The sequence below is a fragment of the Pleurodeles waltl genome, chromosome 11 (genome assembly GCF_031143425.1).
Source record: "Pleurodeles waltl isolate 20211129_DDA chromosome 11, aPleWal1.hap1.20221129, whole genome shotgun sequence".
NCBI lineage: Eukaryota > Metazoa > Chordata > Amphibia > Caudata > Salamandridae > Pleurodeles > Pleurodeles waltl.
Genome location: NC_090450.1, coordinates 101082132 through 101105470, shown reverse-complemented (window position 1 = coordinate 101105470; position 23339 = coordinate 101082132).

The following is a 23339-nucleotide window of genomic DNA, read 5'->3' as shown; positions in this document are numbered from 1 at the left end:
ACCAGTCCATTGCAGAGCTGTAACATCGAAATACAGCAGGCAGAACACCGTCAGCGTGATGGTCTTCTCGGGTCCACCACAAACACGGCTTGGCGGTGCGACTGTCGAGATATAATTCAGGTCCTTATTTGTGACAGGTGGTTTAACATAGGTGAGAGTTCTATAGAGCACTATGAACCATTAATCACACTTCAATTACAAGTGATGATCAACAAGAGTAAAAAATACAGAGAAACCATAATTGAATGAGCTTCCTGAGATCAGAAGGGAAGTTTACTAGCTATATCATTAGTGTGGCTCCTCTACCTCTCCCTTTGCAAGAAAAATATGTAAATATCATTTAATTCAGTCAGTTTTCAATATGTAGCAACCAATTTGAAGCCTATTCACGAAGATTCACCTACACATGAGTAAATCTAAACATGTACATTTCCACTTACATTTTTGAGTACATTTACTACATTAGGCTATTCACCATTTTCGAGTGTAAAGTTACTTAAAAGTGTAAAATGGGGGTACAGGCAGTAAAAACACAAACTATTACTGTAAAGTTTCTGTTACTAAGGACTTTGTGACTGTATTTGTAGTTCGTCACATTTGGTGGAGACCTCCACTATTGGGAAAGATATCTCCTTATGGTAAATTATAGATAAAAGTTAAAAAGTTTATTATCCTTCTAAAATTATTAGATAAAATATTTTTAAGGTCAAAATTAATGGTAATACGTTATAGGGGAGAGGATTTGATGTAATGGCCAAAGTTGCCATCTTTGAAGCTGGGGAACAGCTTAAGCTTAGCTTAACATGCTGTGAGTCTGTGCAAATATCTTCATCTGCCTGTGCCTACAAAAAAATTGTGTCCCTGTTTGATTTAACGTGTGCTCATGTAAACTGCTCCTATATCTTTGAGTCACTTACTGAATAAAATTAAATAAAGGTAATTAATTATTTTAAATAAGTAACACTGCATCATTTTTAAATTTTCAAAAGATTAATAAAATATTTTAAAACACATTTATAAATATTTTATTTTTAGATATTTTAATATAAAAAAATAATGATTTTTTTAACACTTTAAATAATGTAATTTTATTTAACGTTAGTTTTTATCCGGATTTATTTTAAGGCCCAACAGGTGGTTGTGGGAGTGGCCCAGCTGTGAGCTGCAACACATTTATTTGTTTTGGGTGTTTTTTGGTAGTAGCAAATACAGAAGGTCAGTTTGTGAAAAACAATAGGCTCTTTCTTTTTTAGGTGGCTTCATGTTAACTCCCCTACTCTTGTCTTAACACCTCTTTAGTGGCAAGTATTTCCCATTCACTGCCACCTCTTACTGTCTATCCAATATTTACTGCTAAAGCATATACTTACGTGAGCAGACAATCCATAGTTGGGGCAGAGAGCTCCACACAGAAAAAGATAGGAGCAGCGAGGCTGGACCTTTGCATATAGGTTTGTGAAAAGCATTTTGTAGAATGTTAGTAGTATTATTGCAGTACTACTAACTGTAATACAAATGCAGATTGTGAATATGTCAAGCACAGATACTATAGAACTTGTAAGTATGGCTATTGCTTCATAGGAATACAGGCACCTTAAGGGTAAGAAATGTGCAAAAACATTCAGAAATCAGTGTTTCCACACTGATTCACACATTACGCCTCAGGTTCAGGACATTTTGCATTTACTTTAGCCTAATCTGTATGAGCAGGTGAAATATCTGAATTAAAATGAGGGTGTCGCAGTGGTTCACAATGCAGCTAAAAATTCATGATACATTAGGAACTATGGGCTAATCTTTATGAGGGCCTTAGCAGTCTGTGTATTTACTAAAATACTTCACACTGGTGGAACAAAGAAGTGAGAAAACATAATGCTATGCTTTGCTTCCTGTCTATGTCCCTCAGTCACATATACCTGTTTTGTGTTACTGTAGATTGAGAAAAACACACGTGGGAGCCTGAATTAAAAGTAGAGAAGAAGGGCATGAGAATGATGGAGTCAAAACAATCATGAGTTGAGAGCTTGAGGATTAAAGACAGAATAAAGGCAGAGCAATAGTAAAGGCTAAAGTAAATAACAGCATTCCAGACCGCTTTATGCCACAAGTAAGCTATTACCACATAAATGGGTGTGCAATACCTGATTTACTTTTTGCCAAGACTCATTCTCATTGAAGCACCAGAGTACTAAACATGCATGTAGAGTACTTCAGTGGCAAGGCAAAGCAGGGTGAGGTTAGCAAGACGTGTGGCATGTGCCTCTGGAATCCGAATTGACCTGTTTGCAGAGCTATTCCCTTCATGAAAGAGATCTGTAGACCTGGCGGAAGGGCATTGAGAGAGCGTAGCTTATATAATCTATATTAACATGAAATGTTTATGAATCAATGTGTGATAATGCTGCATAGAAACTATAATAATAGTAATTTTGCTTAGACGTGCACTTGAATTATGACCACGGGGAGTGGCCAACAATGTATACGTAGACTAATAATAATGACAAAAAAATGTATATTATGTTTAAATAAGTTTGTACTAATGATTGTGTTATTGAATCTGTGCTGAAATCCTCATAGGCCTTAAGTTAGCATGACCCGAAGCTTAGCTGCTTGGCTCTCATATTAAATGCATTTTTCTATTTTTGCAGTGTGCTGACTCACAAAGGGACACAACCCTGCGTGTTCTTTTTCCTTCAAATTAAAAGACGAATGTAACCATATTAGATCCGTTCTCAAGCATTCTTCATTGTGTGCATAGTAAATGTTAAAAGCAAATTGAAACAGTGTAGATTAATGTAATGTACAAGATCATTCAAACCGGTGAAGACAATGGAACTGCTGACCAAAAGATGTGCAAAGAATTACAGAAAGATGAAATCATACCGGACGTGCCACCTCGGAAGATGTCAATTATGAAGACCAATCAAAGACTTGTAAAATAATATGGGGTGAAGAGTTGGGTTACCTAATGTACTTTCTGATAGGTTAAAGATAGTGGGGTATAACAAGTGTCCAATACAATTTTGTGGGAATGTACAATGGAAAAGGGATAAAAACCCATGCCACGGGAGTCACTTAGAATTAGGTAGGGAATGCTATTGATTTTATCCAGAAACTCTGTCACTCTGTTTGGTGACTTGGTGGTTTACTTAAAACCATCCTTGACCTTAGATTTGTCCATGTTACACTTTACCTCCTTATGAGGAAAGTGCCCTTTTGCCCCGGAGTTGATTTTTGACTGATGGCGAATTGACTGATGTCCTAAAGACGAAGATTGAACCCGTGCGCTGACCTAAACTTTGGAGGGTAATTATGAAAATGCAATTGTGATTTGTCTGTTTGCTTTTCCTTTCTAGGTACCAACTGCTTACTTTTAACAGAGACCATAGTTAGATGTTTTTCAAATTGGTGTTCTAAATTGTTTTGCATGAAGCCCAACATGCTAATGCTAATCAGTAGGTTAGGATAGGTGTTCATTAAACTGATGCAAATAGACAAGCGACCGAGACTATGCTTTGTTGAACTGACGCATTATTGAGACTCTGCTAAATTTGATATATGTTCACGCCGTGTTATGTTCTGATGTTTGTGATTCTCGCTTTAATAAAATCTTACCAAAGTTGCCATATCGTGACTATGCTATTATGTTTCTTGGTGTTGAGATTAACGCATCTGCTTTTAGACTGTAAATAATAGGGAATAAAACGCATACAATTCTACTAAACAAGGTGTGGTTATTCATGGCTGAAAGGTCATGGTAGTGTCTTTGAATTGATTAATGACTTTGACTAAAGTGAATGCATTGTCATGATAAATATTGATGACATTATTGATGTATTGATTGATATATTGATTAGCTATCTCGTCCTAAGGTGTCTCTCAACTGGGTCAAATGATTCATTGGCCTAAAACGAGTCCTGATGTGTAAATAAAATCATAAAGGGACGCGTTAGTAGCATCACAATGCATCTGCAAGCAGACAGATAAGCTCTTGGAATGAATAGTAGCACCAATAAACAGATGAGGGAAAATCACAGAGAATCCTCCATTTATTTGTCTCCAGCCCTGTACTTCCCATGGTTTCTATATAATGTGCCTGCCTAGATTTAACACAGTGTCATAAACCTCCAACTCTGTTTCAAGCTAAATCCTGCTCCCAGGTATTAATAGTCTTGTCTTCCCAAAGCATTCTTTCACTGCCCCTACTCCAGGCAGTAGGGTATCATCTCCATCCACTGTTTAAGTTGTAAAAATAAATAAATAAATAAATTAGTATTGGGCTCAAACAATTGTTTAGAAGCCTACAGCTGGTGGTATAGAAGGCCAAGGGATGTAGTCTCAATTTCACTTCATGCCTATTTAATTCACCACCAAACACTCCCTCTCTTTATTTCAATATTGCAGGCTCTTTGTCATCCCTGCTTTCTCCCTATGTTCCTGGTTTTCTATATTTCGCTTCCTCCCTCTTTTGATTGTGTCTCTCTCTTTTCCTGAATCAGCTTTTTAAGGAGAAAACGAGTACATGTGTTCTCATTCAGCAATCACTGGCTCAAGTTAAGCATTGGCACAGTTCCACCTCAATCTTTGCAGCTCTACATCATGGACAGGACCTTCCCCGCTGTGCTGCTCTTTGCCATGTGGCATCATCTTATTTCTGTTGCTGTGATTTAACATCGCCCACTCCACAAGCAATCAAACTTGTTCTGCAAGACTGTGAATATTGGGACCTCCAAGTTGAGTTGGATCTTTAGACTCAGACTTCTGTAATCTGCCCTTGCAGTGAGTTGCCTGTTTTGTTGATTTATTCACTTACCTTTTGACACCTCTTCCAATTGACGAATTATCAAAACCAGTACTGAGTTTTGCAAACTGGGGTCAGTGGCATAAAGACCCAAATGTAGACTTATCCCGAGAAATTGCCAGCGTTTAGGGGGTGGGGAATCTCAAGAAGGATCAATTTGATCAACAGCCTCAATCAAAAAATACAGTTTGAGATGAGATCATTTTTCATGATGCATGAAATTAGAAAAAAACGAGACTACTTTAGGGAATAACGCAATACAAACAAAAGTAAACTTTAGCCTGTCAAGAATAATTAAATCATCACTTCGTCGTTTGAAATTTACAAAAAACAATGGTTTCATTTGTTTGGTTGACATTAGGCACTGCATAAACATAGTCATTTATTCTTCATTTGTTGCAGTCCCCAGCATTATGACTGCAGTCACGAGCACAGCAGTAGTTGAGGGTGTCATTAAATTTCCATTATATTACACATTTTTCACTCACTTACTTTGGCTCTCTCCAAATGCTAATCTCACTGGATTCTTGGATTTCAGAGACAATTTTCAGACAGATTTATTTCATTTTGTTTCAGCAAAGTTCACTTTTCTTTCAATTGCGTGGATAAAAAAGGATGACCCTTCCTCCCCTTCTCATTCAGTTACTCAAACACTAAATAACTTTCTTCTGCAAATGTGACAGATGCATGGTCCCTTGAAGCACTGTTTGATACTTTAGCAGTCCAAAATTGAAAGCTTACCCTCTTTTGGATAAATAGGAGCAGGCGTTGCACACTGAGCAGTTGCATTGATGTATGGTATAACACAATCCTGACAGTTAAACTCCTGAGTGAACTCCTGAATGAACACTCTGGGACGCTACTCTGCCAAAGTGACACAAAGAAGCTGTCTCTTTGTAAGGACTCTGCTACACCTTTTCTGCATTACAGAAATAGCAATATAATGCCAGTTAACCTAATTCTGATGGTGGCATTAAGAAGCATTTAAGTCGAGTATAATCCATTGCACATTCAAGCACAAAAATCCATACCTATCGAAGAACAAGCTTTGTCAAAGTTAATAAGGCTGGCCTAGCACAATAGTTCATGTTTATTTCTTTTTTTGCAGCCATGCAATAAGCAAATAAAATGGCAAAATGGCAAATTTAAAATAAAATACCTAATAAAGACTGTGAACTAATGATCACAGTTCCTTCACTCTGAAGTCTAGACAGGCAACAAATGAAGTGAATTGACCCTTTGAGAAGGCAATGTGTGAATCAATTTTGAGCGTACCAGCTATATGTATATAAATATATATATATATATATATATATATATATATATATATATATATATAAAATCTAGTGGCAGACGACACTAGGTAGTTAGGACTATGTTTCAATAAAAAAAGTGGTTTTTGACTTGCCTATATCTTTGGCACCATTTGACAAATCTTCACAAAATTTTCCAAACAAGTTCCAGTGATTCTTGTTGTGCAGGCAATGTTTAGAGGGTGATCCGTCAAGTAGGGTACGAGAAAAAGGGGGGGAGTCAAAAAAGTTGTGTTTCCCTTTGTACATTTTCATAGGACTTTTGAACACGAATACAGCCCGAACTGATGGATGAAATTGCACCAAATGTAGCAGAAAGGTAGCTTCCAGTAGACAGATTACGCTTTTGCTTATTTGGTGTAATTCTTTTCAGTAGTTTTTGATAAATTTAAGGAAATCCAAATTTGTATATCTCTAGCTGCGACAACTTCGCTAATAATGACGAGCTTGTGCAGGAAAATGCACAGCTCTGATTGGCTGCCAACACTTCAACCAAGAAGGTTAGCTCCCTGCTGGCATCCCAGAGGAACCCGGCCAGGGCAAAAAAAATGCATTTTTTAAAATTAATTTTGCAGCAAATTCATGAAATTCACGAATTTGCAGCAAACAATTAAAACAACAAGCACAGGCTCCCTCACTTTTTTTTTTAAAGCCCCAAGGTGGGCCAGGTACTGGGACAAAGTAAAAAAAAAAAGAGGAGGCGGCTCACAGAGCCCCCCTCCTGGGCTTTTCAGTGCCCCAGGGTCCGCCCCGTTCTCGGGACTTATTTTTAATTTAATGCAGAGGGTCACGTTGCCCCACCCTCAGCTGTAGGGACCACCACCTCCCTGGGGCCTGCTTCTTTTGAATGTGTGGGGGCAACATGGTCCCCCACTGGCCCGGGGACCGCCACCTCCTGAGGACTTCCTTCTATTTCAATGCAGTGTGGACACACACCCTGCCCCCGCAGCCCCAGAGACCACCACTACCCTGGGGCAAACATGAAAAAAAAGAAAGGGGGTCTGTTTTGGACATCTGCAACCCCGTGGACTGCCCCAACCCAGGGGCTAAATTAACAGTTGGTGGAGGGACACATGGATGACCCTGGGGACCACCACCCCCCAGGGCCGGCTCCTGCTATGTCCTGGGGTGCACACTCCTGGGACATAGCTGTTTGCTTTTGCTTGGTGGCAGCTGATATCTCCCACCAAGCAAAAACAAATTAAGTCCTCTTTCTGCAAGTGAGAGTTGTCACATAGCTGTCACTTGCAGAAAGTGGTGTTTTCATCTGTCTTCCCTGCACATACATATGCATGCAGGGAAGACAGATGAAAACATTGTTCCTGCAAGGAGAGAGCTCCTACTAAACGCAGCTCCCTGCTTGGGGGAGCAATGCTGGTTCCCACAGGACGTGGGGAGCTGGCTAGGACCACGGGCACCTTCGGGCTCCCCCCAAGGTCCTGTCACTCTCTCTCTCTCTTTATCTTCCATCCCATAGTGGAATGGAGAGAGATAGATTGTCATTGCAATGGTCTCTCCATGCAGTGACTTAAAAGTGTCAAACTAGCAAGATGATTTGGACAACTGTTATAGTTACATTTGGATGCAGAGCAGAACAGAGTCACCTCTGGCCTAATGGTCATGGTCTTGTACTGTCACTCAGTAGGTTCAAGGTTCAAATTCTAGTATCATTTGACAGTGTGTTTAGTAGTGTTTTAACTGTTAAAGCTTCCTAGTCGTGTAATTTTCACATGCTTGTGTTGACAGTCATAGGTATGTCTGGAAACATAACAGTAAAGAGTTGCCTATGATCTAAAGGTGAAGGTCTTAGACCCTCACACTGAAAGTTGAGGGTTCTACTCCAGGTGTGTCCCTGGTCACTTTCCTTCTCTAATTTCTTTTAAGCTTCAAAAGTCTAAAAGGTTCATACTGAAAGGTGATCTCACTCTTTTTAATTCACAAATACATTGGCCCTCATTACAACCCTGGTGGTAAATCCCACTGACCGCCAACATACCATGTCCGCGGCGGAAATCCGCAGTGGGTATTATGACCCACACTGAGAATTCCGCCACTATACAGACACCCACACAAGTCCGCCAGAACAAAGGTCAGTGATAAACTGGCGATAGCAAAACCCACACTGTTACGCCAACAGTAATACGCCCACAGTATCACGACCCACAAATCAACGTGGCGGTCACCCAACCGCGGTAAACCATTGGTGGTACACACCACTGTGCTCAAAATACACACACACTTACAATATTACACCACATTGGACAATTCAAACTACACACACCTGACACACATAGACACACCACACCCACAACATCCGATCCAATATAAAACACACACCTACATTACCCACAACCCCTTACACCAAAACATTTTAAAGAAGCAGAGAGAGAGAAAAGCAAAGACCACACCAGCATCCAGAGGCACACAACACCATCACTCATACACCATCCACGCACAAAACACCACACACCCCAACACATCACCCCACACATTACATCAACCATCACCTCACACATCACTCACACCACATCATAGCACCTCAAAGGCACCCCAGGTTTTCTGAGGAGGAGCTCAGGGTCTTGGTGGAGGAAATCATCTGGGTAGAGCCACAGCTATTCGGATCACAGGTGCAGCAGACATCCATTGCAAGGAAGATGGAGCTATGGCAGAGAATTGTCGACAGGGTCAACGCAGTGGGACAGCATCCAAGAGCAAGGGATGACATCAGGAAGAGGTGGAACGACCTACGGGGGAAGGTGCGTTCCGTGGTATCCAGACACCAGGTAGCTGTACAGAGGACTGGTGGTGGATCGCCCCTTCTCCCCCACAACTAACAACATGGGAGGAGCAAGTCTTGGCAATAATGCATCCTGAGGGCCTCGCAGGAGTAGCAGGAGGACTGGACTCTGGTAAGTCATTTCTTTACTATTATATCCCCCCACCCTACCTGCATGCCATCACAGACTCCCACCCTCACCCTCACTCCCAGGACTCCACCATCTCCCACACACCCCACCATCACGCCCCACCACTCCCACAACCAAGCCCTGCATGGAACAGCAATGCATGGTCGCCCATCACAGACATGCATGTACACCCATCACCAAAGCATGTCCAATAGAGAGACAATCACCACTCACACAAGGGCCAAGGCGATAGTGCAAGCACTGTAATAGTGGGAAATACACCCATTGCACAAAATGGCACACAAAGATAAAAAAAACAATGCATTTACACCCCAACAGGACCCCTACCCAGTGTCACTGGACAGGAGGTGTTAGCCATATCCAGTCCCACCACAGAAGAGGCCCACAGTGACGATAGCATCTCTGCACGCCTGGATCAAGATGACGAGCCTGGCCCATCAGGGACCTCTGGATAGTCGGTTCCCCTGCCACAGTCCCAAGCCACCACAGAAACTCCCCCCTTCAGGAAACACCACCATAGCACCCACCCCGTGGGCCCCTGCCACTGCCCCCAGGACACGTCAATCAGCAGTGTGTCCACCACTACTAGGGGCCCCAGGCAACCCCACTAACACAGGACGATCAGGGACCAGCGGTCAGTGGCAGTGGGCACACGGTTCAGGGGACGGAGGCACAGGACAACAGGGAAGCTGGAAGGACTGCTGTGCGACAGGGGTAGGACAGGCCCAGGGAACCGACCCTCCACAAGGTATTATCAAACATCATGGGAGCATACCACCATTCCCAGGAGACCATCTGCACTGTCCTGGACAAGTTTCAGGAGACCCAGTGGCTGCAGTAGGGACAATATATGGCGAGCAGGGAGGACCTCACCAACATCCACACCATCCTGGTCACCATAGCAGGGGTGCTGGCTGACATAGGCAAGACCATGAGGGAGGCAGTGGCACAACAAAAGGCCCCTAACACTAGCCAAATCGAGGAACAGCCCTCCACCTCCACCGGCGCTAGTGGACAGGGGGCCCTGCCACTGGACCAACCGGCCACCAACACCCCACCCCCTGCAGAAGGAGAACCACCCCGCAAACGGTCCCTGCGATCCAGGCAGAAGACAGAGAACATTGTCAAGACCCTTGCCAGGAAATAGGACCCTCCTGATTGTCACCCTTCTGTCCCACTTTGTCACCCTGTCCACTTTGAACTGCCATTACTCCCCTTCCTATGCCCCATTGGACAATGCACCTGTGATACCAAGAGACGGGACTCTACTATGGACCTTCCTCAACCATCACCTCAGCCCCTTCCACATACCCCTATTCACATTAGCCCCTAAATAAACACCCTTGAATCACAAACCACTCTGGAGTCAGTCTGTCCTTTCACAAAAGTATTATTACAACATCACCAACAAATATCAATGTAAATGTTCATTTGCTCATACCAATGTATGAGAGTTGTTGGGTATCAGCACATATAGCAGAAGGCAGAATGAGGTACCCTGATCTGAATAATTGAAAGCCAAAGTGAACTGTCAGTGTCCATAGACAGAGGTGAAGTGGCTGACTTATACAATGTCCTACAGTATTCAGAAATGTGAGGAGCAGTGACAGTCTCTTACCTGTGTGTCACTGGTACTGCATGTTGATGTTCGTTCGGTTGTCAATATCTTGTTCCTCTGCCTCCTCTTCTTCACTGTCCACAGGCTCCACCACTGCCACAAGATCATCATCAGGCCCATCCTCCTGCAGAAAAGGCACCTGGCATCGCAATGCCACATTGTGCAACATGCAGCATGCCACGATTATCTGGCACACCTTCTTCGTGAGTAGTATATGGAGCTACCTGTTAGATGGAGGCACCGGAATCTGGCCTTCCGGAGGCCAACGTCCTCTCAATAATATGCCTAGTTCGCCCATGTGCCTCATTGTAGCGTTCCTCTGCCCTTGTCCTGGCATTCCTCACTGGGGTCAGTAGCCATGAGAGGTTGGGGTAACCAGTGTCACCTGCAAATTTCGAGGGATAACTGTTGGACACACACTAACCCTTAGGGACTACCCCATACCTAGACACCTACTCATACTGTGTGGGGACCTTGGGCTCACCTATTAGCCACACACTGTGCCTCTGGAGTTGGCCCATTACATAAGGGATGCAGCTATTCCTCAAAATGTAGGCATCATGCACAGAGCCAGCATACTTGGCATTCACATGAGAGATGTACTGGTCCGCCAAACACACCATCTGCACATTCATCAAATGGTAGCTTTTTCGATTTCTGTACACTTGTTCATTTCTGCGGCGGGGGGACAAATGCCACATGTGTACCATCAATGGCACCAATGATGTTGGGGATATGTCCCAGGGCATAAAAGTCAGCTTTCACTGTGGGCCAATCCTCCACCTGGGGAAACATGATGTAGCTGCGCATGTGTTTCAGCAGGGCAGACTACACTCTGGTCAACACGTTAGAAAACATTAGCTGAGACATCCCAGATGCCATGGCTACTGTAGTTTGAAAGGAGCCACTTGCCAGTAAATGGAGCACTGACAGGACCTGCACTAGAGGGGGGATTCCTGTGGGATGGCAGATAGCTGACATCAGGTCTGTCTCCAATTAGGCACACAGGTCTTAGATTGTGGCACGATCAAGTCTGTAGGTGATAATGATGTGTCTGTCTTCCATTGTCGACAGGTCCACCAGGGGTCTGTACACCGGAGGATGATGCCATCTCATCATCTGCCCCAGTGGATGTGCCCTATGGAGGAGAATGGTGAGCAGAGGGTCATGTACCACATAGGTTGCACAAGTGTTTTTGCAGTAATGTGAGTAAATCCGTGTGTGACGTAGTTTGTCCATATATCTGCTAACTTGTGCTGTGCTGCAGTTAGGTGCCATGCCAGGTGCCCCCCTGAAATGGCGACTGCCTGACTTGTGAGGAGGGACAAGGGGAAATGAGGTAACTGTGCTGGCGTTGTGCTGCGTTGCGGTAGGCGGTTGAAGACCGCTGCGCAATTCAGCATTGGTTATCATTGGGCCCTATGGGTTCCAGGAGCCAATGACGATGTACGCCGGCGGTGACGGTAGGCACCGCTGTGGATGTGACTGCCATTTTCTATTCGTTCACTCACTTGATACCTGACCTTCAACAGGAGAGGACATACACAGCAAGTGCTGCTGTGACCTTGGTCTGGAAGCGACAATGGCTACAGTGTCTGGGGAAAGGGCCCCTGCCTTCACCACGGAGGATTTGGACAAACTGGTGGATGGGGTCCTCCCCCAGTACACGCTACTCTACGGTCCTCCAGACAAACAGGTGAGTACACTGTGAGCATGATGCGTGGGCAATGCCTGTTTGGAGTGGTGTGGATGGAAGATACATGTGGGGGTGGGAGGCCTGCATGTGAGGATGGTGAGTGTATGTGCGTCAGGCCATGGGAGGGAACTGGTGGGCAATGAGTATGATGGTCTGGACGGGTGAGTAATTTCCTTTCCTCCTGTACCTTTCCTCTAGGTCAGCGCCCACCAGAAGAAGGGTATTTGATGTGACTTTGCCAAGGAATTGCAGACCCTGGGGGTCTATCATAGACAGAGCACCCACTGCTGCAAGAGATGGGAGGACCTGCGCCGCTGGAGCAAGAAGACGTCAGAGGCCCAGCTGGGGCTAGCCTCCCAACGTGGAAGGGGTGCCCATCTCACCATGAGCCCCCTGGTGTTCCGGATCCTGGCGGTGGCATATCCGGAGTTGGATGGGCGCTTGAGGCCATCACAGCAGCCACAAGGGGTGAGTACAGTGTCATTAAGCTGACTCTGCACGCTTTACGAAGTGTCTGGGTGGGGGATGTGGGCTGTGGGTTCCCCTAGGCCAGGGCAAACTTGGTAGGGTAGGTCCTTTGTTGGGCAGGCTCTGAGGCACTCCAACCCCAATATTTTTAGTGGACATCTACAACTGGGCAGGCTCCTGTGGGTTCCAGGTGTGCAGCAAATGGTGTTAGGCATAGAACCCCATGGACATGGACTGGTGAATTTCCTACTAACTGCTAGTGCATGGCCTAGTGCATAGGAGCTCCCTGTGTGTTGTGTCTGCCAACTGTAGTGGTGTTGCTTGCTTTGACCATGTGTGTTTTCTGTCTTTCCCCCCTTCTTGTTTTGTCACCCTGTCCTTGTGTGCATTAGCATCATCTGGCGGAGGAGCAGAGGCGCTGGCGACGAGGGAGCTGCATCCCACATGGCCCTGGAGGGTGAATCTACAGAGGGTGAAGGCACCAGTGCAACAGAGGGCGGGGGGAGCTCCACGACGCGGACAGGAGGGGATACCTGCGACAGCGACTCCTCCTCTGATGGAAGCTCCCTCGTGTTAGCGGACACCTCTGTGCCCACCCCAACAACAGGTACAGCCACTACCCCTCCTACCACCACCGCCCTCCCAGCAGCCCCTCAGCGTGTTTCCGGTGCCCACTCACCCAGGAGGGTGGGCATCTCCTTCACCCCAGGCACCTCAGACCCTGCCCCAGTCAGCCCTGACCTCCTGAGATCCCTCACTGTTGGGCAGTCAACCATTCTGAATGCCATCCAGGGTGTCGAGAGGCATTTGCAGCAAACAAATGCATACCTGGAGGGCATTCATTCTGGTGTGGTGGCCCAATAGAGAGCATTTCAGACTCTGACCTCAGCACTGATGGCAGCCATTGTCCCTGTATCCAGCCTCGCCCCTCCAACTTCCTCTACCCAGACCCAATCCCCTCTACCTCAGCCTATCCCAAGCACACCATCAGACCAGCATGCACACACATCAACACACAAAAGTGGCTCAGGCCAACATAAGCACCACACATCCCACAGGCACTCACACAAGCACCATACCCATGCACACATACCACCATCCACTGCCTCCACTGTGTCCCTCTCCTCTACATCCTCCACCTCCCTCCCAGCCTTGTGTCCACTCACACCTGCATGCACTACATCATCAGCCACTGCCTCCATCACCAGCACGCCCATCACTACACACCGCTCATGTGCAATCATCATCCCCACTACCATTCACACGCCCCCTGTGTCCTCTCCCAGTGTGTCTGTAAGCCCTCCTCCCAAAGTACACAAACACAGGCACACACCCACTCAACAGCCATCCACTTCACAACAGCCTCCAACCCATGCACCTTCACCCAAACTCAGCAGACGTGCACCTCCTACAACCACTACCTCTTCCTCCACTCCCACACCCCCTCCTTCTTTCCGTCCCAGTGTGTCAAAAAAACTTTTGCTAGCTAACATTAACCTCTTCCGTACACCTCTCGCCCCCGTCCTTCCCATAGGGCCAGGATGTTTAGATCCCAGCCCAGCACTTCAGCCACCAAATCTGCATCCGCTGTGGTCCCTGCTACTCCAGTACGGTCTAAGGGGGCACCCGTCAGAGCTGTCAGCCCCATCCCTAGTGTGCAGCCGTCAGAGTCTGCAGGTGACGTCCTGGACACGCCACTTAAGACACCACCTCCAGCACTGACACGAACCAGCACTTGGCACCCTAATTCGCCGCAGGATGGCATATGGCTCTGCCTCCATGGAGTATCATGCTACCTGTTTCAGGTACATCGCATGACCTAGACACCCAGGTGAGACGAAGTCAACTGCCATACCCCAGGTGCAGCATCACTGGTCACAAAGCCCCATCCAGAACCAGTGGAGAAAGGCATCCACTCACCCAGTCCTTGGCAGGATGAAGCACTCTGGGCACAAAGCCCCCACCAGAACCAGTGGAGAAAGGCATCCATTTGGGAGACTGTGGCTTTGCACTCCCCAGTACCAAGTAGTGGGCACACCACCCACTTGAGAGACTTGTGAGACTGTGGCTTTGCACTCCCCAGGACTAGGCAGTGGGCATGGAGACCCCTTAAGGAGCAGTGGCGTCGTACCATCATGCTGTGGTGCCCTCCTTCCCCTTCCCCCTGAGGGGCCTGTTTTTTTTCCGACCTGATGCCCGTGCAGTGTTCTCTCTGTTTGGAGGCAGGTGTCATGTGTGGGCTTCGCCCATGCTTTTTGGGACCACTGGTCCACAGACATTTCATGGAACAGTGTACGGAATTGTGTACTGGCTGTAAATATTTTTGTATACTGATTATTTGTTGTTCTCTTGATCTATCTGATTATTTGAATAATACACTATTTAAACTCTTTTTGTTTGGTTCTTGCGTTCTTCCAGGGGGTGACGAGGTGTATCGTGATGTTATTGGATATGTGTGTGTGTATGTTGTTGTGGGTGAGGTGTGGGGGTGTTGCGTGTCGTGTGTGTGTGTCATTCTCTTTTCCCTCCTCCCCTCCCCTGTGTGCTAGGAGCAGTACTCACTGTCGTCATCACCGCCGCTGCCGCCGCTGCCGCCGCTGACGCCACCACCTTCTTTCCACTTCGTGGTGTATTAATAGATACAGCAACATGGGTAGGATCTGCAATTCGTGTTCCATGGCGTCCTGGTTCTTCCTTGGGTGTTGAGAGGTGAGTGGTTTCCCTTCTGTGTACTGTTTCCGCCGTGCTTTTGATGGAAAAAGCTGTCGGATTGGTGCCTTGTAATAGTGTGGGCGGTACATTGTCTTCCGCCGGCCTGTTGGCGGTATCACCGCCACTTTAACACCAACCTCCAGGGTTGTAATGAGGGCCATTGTTCTTTTGAATTTGTCCAGAAATATCTATCTCTCTCCCTCTCACTTGTTTTCTCTTTCTCTCTCTCTCTATTTCGCAACCCTGCCATGCACAGTTTTTTTCTTCAATAATTTGCCTGGTCGCCATGCACTGCTAATTACCCCAAGTATTACATCACTAAAGACATCTTTCATAACATCATTCATAATATCACTGTAACATTTGCAGTAAAAGTATTGATGAGGTAACTGTGCATGGCAGGGGGGCGTGTAATAGTTACTTAAAATAACTATAACTGCTGAAAAGGTTTTGTGTGAGTAAATTCAGAATCTAACCATAACGTCCCTGTAACCGTAGTTTGTTTATTTAAAAGAATATATATATATATATATATCACATATGTCTAAAGAAAAAGAGGTGCCAAAGCCCAGTCCCAGATGACAACCAAGCAAAAATGAATGAAAAATGGCTGCATTCACATAATCCTCTTAGTCCTGAAGCATTTTGGTTATCGTGCCTTGATCAAAGGTCAGTGGTTTAAAATATACAAGACTCAGATGCTGATAAATCAGCTGTCACATGACTCTGTAGCTAATTCCTACAACTGCCAAAGGGCATCAATAATGAAATTCTTTGTACTGCAGTGCAATGTTATTCATGCTTAATGGCATCCAACCACCACATTATTCATTCAAATGTATATAATTGCCTAGGAGTATAGTGGTCCCATGCATTTAAGTGTAAACTTCAATAGTCTTGTAAAACTCTTCCTCATTGTTGCTGCTGCCATGAATAAAATAATATTTTCCCCCAATTCCAGGAGTGTGGATCTGCAAAGAAGAGGTAAATATCTCTCTCGCCTCCCTTCGTCACCTCCGTATTAGTAAGTGTCAGCTTAAATCTATTGTCCCATACGGAGGCAAGTGGGTCATGTCCCCCAACGAAAGTTCCACAAACGATGGAGGTTGATATATATATATATATATATATATATATATATATATATATATATATATATTGCATTCAACGCAGTCCTTGAGTAGTCATGGCAGTGCACTCAGCTGTCGGTGCAGGCAGCAGGGGTAGAGTGGTTACCCCTCATCTGCATTTAGTCAACATACAAATATTGAGCTGTTGCCCTCCGATCTGTGTTAGGCACAGCTATTTTATTGGTAATACAGTGCAGTGTCCTGCTGGACACGTTCTAGTCTTTCTGCCAGACACTTTGCTGAGGGCTGGTCTTGCATGTGCACCCCACACCCACCCAACACAGGCGTCACCAGTCAGGTGACCCTGCCAATAAAGGGTCCGGGCGCACATGCCTGAGGCCAGTTCATACTACCCAGCTACTGTGTCTGCATCTCTTATTTCCATAGCATGAGGGCCTAGGGCCCCTAACACTACATTGGCGACGAGTGAGTCTGCCCCATGTGTGCACCAGCTGCTGCTGTCTACAGAGAAAGGGCACCAAGCTGCTAAAAAAGGCAAGGAGGTGAAAATGAAGACACCTGCTGCCATCGGGAGTACGAGCAGCATAGACAACGGGGAAAGCAGAGTGCAGGAATACAGGCGAGTCTGTGCTTAAAAGCGCAAATATTGACCTCGTTTCGATTGAAGCGCGCCCGCAGCGTATGGAAGGCTGCTGTGGCCGTGCATAATATGCGCACACGGTGCAGTCGCGCACCGTGAAGAAGAAAAGAAAAGGGCGCCAAACCATGGCCGGGACCATTCGCCCCTGCCCCCAAGAAAATAATGCGGTCCGCAGCGTGGGCCAAGCTGCTGCGGCCGCACTTTAAGGAAATGGTGCGATCGTGCACCAAGAAATAAAGAAAAAGACCCGGGCCATTTTTCCCCTCTTTCCTTTTCTTTTCGAATAATTGTGCTGTTGCGCACCGAAGAAGAAATGCCCAGGGCTGCCCCACGCCCATAATGCCGGCAAAACAGCTCACAGCGAAAAGGACGGCTGCTGCGGCTGCAAAGAGGGATCCGCAGCGGTGCTACTATGCACCAGAAACAAAGAAAAATGCCCAGAGCCGCCTCCCAGCTGCTATGTGGACAGAGTACATTGGTGCAGACACGTACTGAAACAAATTGAAATACCATGGTGCAGACACGCATCAAGTACAAGAAAATTGCCAAGGGCAGGCCCTCCCCCCTTTATGGAAAAAAAACTCCAAGGAAACATGCATGGAACGAAGGATTGAATTACTGACACGCACCTGGAAAAAAAATCCCAGTGCCCGGAACTCCCACCCCCCTCACTGTACTCCATGCGTCTGCCTGCCTCTTCAAACGAGGCTGTGCAAGAAAATAGATAAAACATTTTACAAAAAAAAAAGAAGAAAAGAAGACAGAAAGGTGGAAAAGAAAGAAAAGGAAACTTACCTGCAGCTCCTGCAGCCCCCTCCAGCCTGGTGAACTCCTGGGCAGTGTCATTCCTCCGGTGTCTGCCTCCAACTAACAAGGCAGGAGAGGAAGAAAGAGTGTCTTTCCAGCTGAAAACAAGAGCAACACTGGCATCTAGTGGCCAAAGTAGGTACTGCACCCTTGTTTCTGCTTTAACAGGGAAACAAGCTCTGTTAAAGAAAAGTCTACAGCAACACCCCAGAAGAGTGACTGTACCGGACCAACAGCGCGCCTGCAGATGGAAACGGCGCAGAAGATGGAAGCGACGCAGAGAACGCTGAAAGGGGAAGGAGAGGATTGCAACTGTCCCAGCCAAGCTGCACCGCAAGGAATGATCGTTAGTGCCACATGAGGCACGAAGAGAGCGCGCACCGCCTGCGCAGCTCCTGGCGGCCATCTTCTGCCACCGCCGAAAGAACGCCACATGCCCCAGCAGTGATGGACATCACCGCAGGACAAGAAAGGGACATGCCAGGTGTGAGAAACTGGGGCTGATTGCAGAGGCCCCATAACTTTTTGCCCCCATTTTCCACTTTATGCTGGTGTTTTCCTGACTCTGATGGTGCCCTGGGTACTGCTAACCAGTCCCAGGGCCTGTGCTCTGTGTAAAATGGATATGCAAATTAGGCTAATTATAATTGGCTAAGTAAACCTACCTATAAGTCCCTAGTATATGGTAGGGCATGTAGGTTTAGGGACCACAGCATAGGTGGTGCACACCTAGGTGCATTGCTGAGGTGCCCAGTGTCATTTTAAAAGCAAGCCTGCCTTGCTGGCTGCTTTTAAATTAAAGTTATATGCAAATTCGACTTTGGAATTAAAGGTACTTCCAAAGTCTTAAACTACCTTATTTTTACATATAAGTCACCCCTAAGGTGTGCCCTATGTGCCCCTAGGGCTGGGTGCCATGTAACTATAAGCAGGGACTTTATAAAAATAGATTTATAAGCCCTGGTGAGGTAAAAACAGCCAAATTCGTTTTTCCCTCATGGAAGTAAATGGCCTTCATAGGCTAGAATGGGCAGACTTTATTTTAAATTTTAAAGTCTCCTTAAATGTTACATACCAAGAATTTGGTATCAAATTGATTGTTATAATAAATCCCACCACTTCCAGTTGTTGGATTTAATATAACTAATGCAGGTAAAAAGTTTAGACTTTACCTAAAAAGTTGCCAATTTCAGCTCTGCATTGTTTTTGCTGCTGTGCTCTGATTGGCCAGCCTGCAGCAGCTTCTGCCAGGCTACTTTAATGAGGTGTGAAGTGGCCTGACTTCACACAAAGGAATGTGCTTGGGGGAGAGAATCTCCCCTCAGCAGATGGTGAGGCAGGAAGGGGGAGGGCTGCCAAACTGGTCTTCAAAGGCAGAGAAGGACATTTGAGGCACCCAGCAACACCCCCACATCCTGCAACCCCAGACAATTAGGTGCCCCCTTGATTAGATTAGGAGAGGGCAGGAGAGGGGTGTGTTTATGATTTTTAGCCACACCAGTGGGTGGGCTCAGCCAGATCTCTCCTCCAAAAATCAGATTCATCCATTTTGGATTTTTAGAGACTGTTGCCTTCTGGGATGGATTTTTGCCACACTTCCCAGGAAGTGGTCATCACAGGGGGACGACCCTGTCCCTGATTGGAGAACCAGGGCCCCCCTGCTTTTCACCCAGGAGCAAGGATAAAACTGGCAGACCTGCACCTACGCCTCAGATCCCCTCCAGAACTCAACAAGAAAGGAACTAAAGAAGAAGAAGGACTGCCCTGCTGGACCCCTGGCCTGCACCTGGACCCTGCACTCAGAAGGACTGCACCAGCTGCACACTTGGGCTTCACCACAAGAAGGACTTTGCCTGGCTTCAACTGGTTCAAGGAGGGACTCCCTGTTTGCTACAGGTGAAAAATTGCTAACCAGAGTCCCCTGCACCAACTCCTGAAAAAGTGACCAGCTGACCACTGTGCAGTGGCCAAAAAGGAGTTTGCGCCAGGTGTATTCTGGGAGTTGAAGTCCGCACTTCCCAAGGACCATCACAGAACTTCTGGACCCTTGGGGTGAGCTGTGGACCCCAAAAGAACCTTAAAAGAACATCTGGGTGAAGCCCCAGAAGTTTGGAAAAGATTGGAGAATTTTTGGAAAAAAGATCCATAAAGTGACCGACCCGATGCGGAAATTCTAGCCGGCTTGCCTCAACCGCGACCCGGCCTGACTTCGTGGTTCGTCCCGGTAAAGAAAAACATCCAAAAAAGAGACTAAGTCCGAACGTAAAAAGTTGACCGGGACCTTCCAGCCATCGTATCCGAGAAGGGCTCCACGGACGTCGGATCAAGATCCAGGTTTACCCCGGTCGAAGGATTTTCATCTCGAAAAAACGACTAAGTCCGAAGGTAAAAATCACCACCGGGGAAACCGACTTCGCGTATCCGGACAAGGGCTCCAGGAGGTCGGATCCAACTGGCAGGTTCGTCCCGGTGAAGAAAAACTTCAAAATAAAGACTAAGTCAGAAGGTAACTTTTTAACTGAGGCCTCCCGCGACCTGTAGCCGAGCAGGGCTCCATCGCGGTCGGCCTGAAAGTTTGACTTTGCCCCGGTCCTGGTGCAACCAGATGACCCGATTGGCGCTTTTTGTTTCTAAGCGCTAGAAAATAATAATACTTTAAAAATTCATATCTCCGGTTCCCCTGAACCGATTTTAATCGTTTTTGTGTCATTTTAAAGATAAAAATATAAGCTATTTTTATAAATTGGTTTTGGATTTTTAAACTGTTTCCTGTGTTTTATTTAATTACTGTTTTGTGATATCTGAATGCTTTACACTTTGTCTCCTAAGTTAAGCCTTGACGCTCGATGCCAAGCTACCAAGGGTAGAGCTGGGATTAATTTACTGAGACCTAACTGTACTTTTGTGGAGGTTTGTGGCTTGTTGCTAGGTGTAGGTACCTACCTGCCCTACCAATAACCCATTTTCCAACACCAGGCATTAACAAAGGACGCCCAGAGATGAAGCAAAAAAGAACTATGTCACGTCAGAGAATGTGACGACATAGGAAAAAGCCCGTGAAGATGGAGAGAGCACCCGAGACAAAAACTGTAAATAGACTTTGATAACGTGAGCCCAGGCGGGACCGGACCGACAAGATCCAGCGAACTCTGAGGTCGTGAACAAGCAACTGAAGTATCCGAATTTCATCTGCACTGCTGTTCGTGTCCAGCACAGTCTGGTTGAACAACGGAGGCGTGCTGTGATGCTGAGTGCCCCAGCTGCACCTATTGCATGCCACAGCTCAGATGGACAGCCTGAAGAGACTGTGTATATATTTTGTGTCTTTGTTTCTTTCCCACTTTGTTGTTTCATACCTCAATAAAGTTTGGGAGGGATGTAGTGTCCTGCTGGACACGTTCTAGTGTTTCTGCCAGCCACTCTGCTGATGGCTGGTCTTACATGTGCACCCCACACTCACCCAACACAGGTGTCACCGGTCAGGTGACCCTGCCAATAAAAGGGGCCGGACGCACGTGCCCAAGGCCAGTTCATTCTAACCAGCTACTGTGTCTGCGTCATTTATTTCCGTAGCATGAGGGCCAAGGGCCCCCAACACTACAATACAGCAACACACCAATGTGTTTTTGACTCTGAACAAGTCTTGCTCGTGGTCCCCTGCCAAAGAAATGGGTGCCGACTCATTTACTGAGAAAAGCCGCTTGACGCATCTCAGCAATTTGCATCGGCCTTGCTCACAGGAATGAAACATCATACTTCTTTAATTTAAACCTTCGTAGTGCAATAGACATAAAAACAATATTATTGGTCAATCCCAGTGTATAAACAAACAGTTCAAATTCTTACACAGTGTTTTTCTGAAGAAACTCAAATTAAAACAACCTGATTTTCATTGATGTTAAAATATAAATGTGTTACCAAAATTTCATACCTTTAATCAGCCTACAAAACATTCAGCCTAGCTACTTAAATTTGGAGCTAGAGTGGGAAGTGAAATGTCTTCCCTGGGATTGATATGGCTGCAGAAATATTAAAGCAAAGGGAGGAACTGGCGGGCAAATTGTTTAATAAGATTAGTTATGTTGCACCCAGAGATGGAGAGACAGTCACGAGTGTGGACATGGGTGATGTCTAAAGCACGTTAAAAAGATATGAGAGACAATCAGATACAGAGCTAGAAAATCGTGGGAATGTAAATCTCTGAAAAAGTACCTAGTAGTGAGGGGCATACCACATGGCTTAAGGATTTTAGTGGCACCAAGCTACAAAAACCTCCAACCAGAGATGCTTAAGGAATGGGCAAGCAGTAATATGGAAGCATCTATTCGACTAATACAAATATTGATAACATATGCTGATATTGATAGAAAAATAATACTATAAGAAATTGAACAAATGGGCGAGGAGCTGAAAAAAGAGCAGGACCAAGATTTAATTGATAAACGAATAGTATAGATATGGGAAAAATTGAACAAACAACAAGAAAGGATAAAGCACTGCAAATTGGTATTTTTTATATTTGATGTAAATCCATTCAGTAGTTTTACAGTAATTTAAGGAAAACCAAATTTGTATAAAGTGGAGTAGAGCCTCCGCGCATCCCAGAGACCTCATGCTGAGATATGATTGCCTGCTAACACTTCAACCAGGCAGGTTTGCAGCCATTTCGGGACTCAAACTGAGTCGAGTCCCAATAAAAGTTTTAAAAAAAGAAAAGGGATCAGGAAGAAATACCCTGAGCCCTAGCATTTGTTTACAATTTTTGTAAAAAATCATGGAGGATCCACAAATCTGCTCTTGTCACAATTTAACCCCTGGGAGTGCCAGGTCCCAGGGGCATGTGCAATTAATAAAAAAGGAGGGGGTACACAGACTACCACTTCCCTGTTTTTTTTTCACAGATATTGAAGGGGGCCACGTGACCCCCATCCATTGAGCTCTTAGAAGCCCTGGGTGCCACCACCTCCCTGGGGATTGAATTTTAAGATGGAGGGGGGTTGCATGGATATCCCTCCTGTTGCTGTTGGGAGCCCCGGGGACCACCACCTCCTTCTTGGCAAATTAAAAACTTTGAAAAGGGAACCCCCACCTCCTGAGAGCCTGTAAAATAATTAAAACTGGGAGAAGTGCCATGCCGTTCCTCTCAGGCCATACACGGGCCCGAGACCCACCACCTCCATAGGACAGGCCCTGTGATATTAAAGAAGGGGGGGCATGCAGCCCCCTCCTGGAGCCATTAATGGCCCTGGGAACTGCCGCTCCCAAG